Below are 2,630 nucleotides of genomic sequence, written 5' to 3'. Positions count from 1 at the left end.
AATGTTAGGAAAAAAGACCTAAAGTTACTGTGACAATACAGCATCGTACCAAAATGTGCAAGTTTGACAATAAGTTTTCAATAACTTAAAAGTTACCACATTAATTTTCAATTTTGAGTTACACTATCAAAATGATAAATTGCCCAAAGTTTCAACAACTTCAAACTATACAAACAACACATTATAAGCAACATTACAATGTGAATGTAGGGCTAAAGTCTTTACATCAATCACTACTTTGATATAATGCGATAAATCCTATTCATTAGGAGTTCCTCTATATTCTGCATAATTTCCAAGCTCGAAAACAAAAATAGGATCTCCAACCTGAATCGATAATAAATTACATGAGCAAATTAAAAGCATGACCTCAAAATTACAGGGTTTTAGTCCTATCCTAAAAATCTTTAAGTGCGGAGAAAAGAGAACCACCTATATTAGCATAGATTACATTTAAACCTCCTCCTAATACCATTGTCCAAATGCTTCCCTTAGGGTTCAACACTATAAATTTCAAAGATGCACTTGTCTGTAAGATTTTTTTCTTAAAGTTAATACCATACTTATGGATGAAGCTACTAAATGAATTGTAAAGTAGTTTACACCAATTTTATTAGAGTTCTTAGATTGTAAACTAAATAGTTAAGAAATCATGAATACTAAATTGAATATTCAAGTTTACTTAGAGATAATATATATGACAAGGAGATTAATAAATTTGCTATATTTGTCATATGTAACACAGTTCAAGTTTCTACTCCAATTGGGTGATTAGCAAGTAAAAAAAGATTTTGGATAAAAGGCTAGCCATGTATTAAATCTAGTGTACCTTCTCATCTAGCCCATGAATATAGCTTTCAGTTGCACTCATTATTCTTCCAAATGGCATTGAAAATTCAATACCACCCAACTAACAAAGAAATAAAATTGCATTAGATGAATTTTATCTTTCCTCCTATTGCATTGAAATTGTAAGCTAGAATTATAACCCACACTTCGCTCTTGAGAGATTTTTCACTCTTTTTACTAAATGAATTGTATTATTGCAAAATTTATACTTTTTAAATATGTACCAATTTATACTTTAATGAAATTATATTATTATCAACAAAAAGTATCAAAGTTAGCAGACATGCACTTAACTGTAATAAGGTTGATTGCATCGTCACTTGCTGATGGTATCAACATAGACAGATGCACACCAGCAAACTACAACGTCTAGTAACAGAAAGATTGAGAAGGATGTAAGATTTCATACACTCATAAAATAATCCAAAGCAGTTGTACATCACTAAAAATAACTAAGAAGTCATGCTATGACGCTGATTATTATGCAAGATCACAACTGAGAGGGAGACTAGTGGGAATGGGTAGTTTATAGCCTTTGCAAGATTAGGCCCGTCAAGCCAGGAACCCTTAAATGGAGTACTTATTACACTACAAATTTTGTAGATTTCATGTACTTCAATGCATGCATAATAGCAATTAAGGGTTAACATGAATCCTGTGAATAACTAGCAACTACCCATTATTGCCAAACATATTAATAAAGATAATGAAATATTTTCTAATGCCTATCTAAAATGCAGAATCTTGAGGAAAAGTTCACAACACAAATGATAAAAGAAAATAACAGACCCAAGGTGAACAACTCAATCATGATTGCACCTATCGCCCACATATTTGCAATCAAGGAGAAAAAGCATAATTAAAAGGGCTATAACTGATTCTATCCTAAGTGAATTAACATTGATTGAACTCAAAACTGACCAACTTTTGAAGTATATAGGTATGATTGTAAAAGAACTTCAGGGGTACAATACCTAAAATACAAAGAACTCAAAGCTCAGAAAAGTTGTAATGAATATAAAAAATAACAAAAAATGTCGAAAAGCTACTAAATTCTCAATGTATCAAACCTACCAGTGTGTTGAGACATACTCCGTGTATGGTGGATGTGAATTTATTTCATGTGCAAGACCAAAATCAACAATTTTAATTATATCTTTAGTAACCAACAAATTCTCAAAAAAGAAAAGAGCAGTTAATTATAGAAATTTCCTTTAACTTGATGTAACAAAAATAAACATAAATTTTATAGACAAATATTAAACATAATACCTAACTTTAGGTCACGATGAAAATATCCACGTTGGTGCATGTATGCAAGACCATGAAATACTTAGAAACACTAATATCTTATTTCAACTTTCGAAAAAAAACTTTTCCCTGTGTTTCATAAATTTGTAAAGGTTGCATTCCTGGAACAATTTCATGTTTTTAGCAAAATCCCTAATGATTAAAGAGCAAGTTATAAGTCAAACACAACCACAAGCTGTTCACTTAACATATATTCAAACACAGAGTATAAAATGTCATTTTCCCTGATAACCTCCTTAAGGTTCACAATATTGGGATGATTCATTCTTCACAGCGATTGTCAAACAAAATAGTGTATCATGATATGAAACAAATAACTATGAGAAAAACATAACAAAGCAATTCATATTACCTTAACTTCTCTCAGATTCACACACTCTTCCCAAGTGTAATATTTCTTCTTCATTTTCTTAATTGCAAGCTTCAAAACAGAAAATATTTTTTTGAAAAGGATATATCAATATCAACAT

At 30.4% G+C, this 2,630-nt stretch overlaps 1 pseudogene; it reads right to left on the bottom strand.

Annotated features, from left to right (window-relative positions):
• Window positions 1-258: 258 nt before the first annotated feature.
• Window positions 259-2,425, bottom strand: LOC111306562 (cyclin-dependent kinase F-4-like; annotated as a pseudogene).
• Between the last annotated feature and the right edge of the window lie 205 nt (window positions 2,426-2,630).

This window comes from Durio zibethinus, chromosome 21 (assembly GCF_047325235.1).
Source record: "Durio zibethinus cultivar Kanyao isolate XHJ-2024 chromosome 21, ASM4732523v1, whole genome shotgun sequence".
Classification (NCBI taxonomy): Eukaryota; Viridiplantae; Streptophyta; class Magnoliopsida; order Malvales; family Malvaceae; genus Durio; species Durio zibethinus.
Note: the sequence above shows the minus strand (reverse complement) of the source record. Positions and strands in the feature narration are given on the sequence as shown.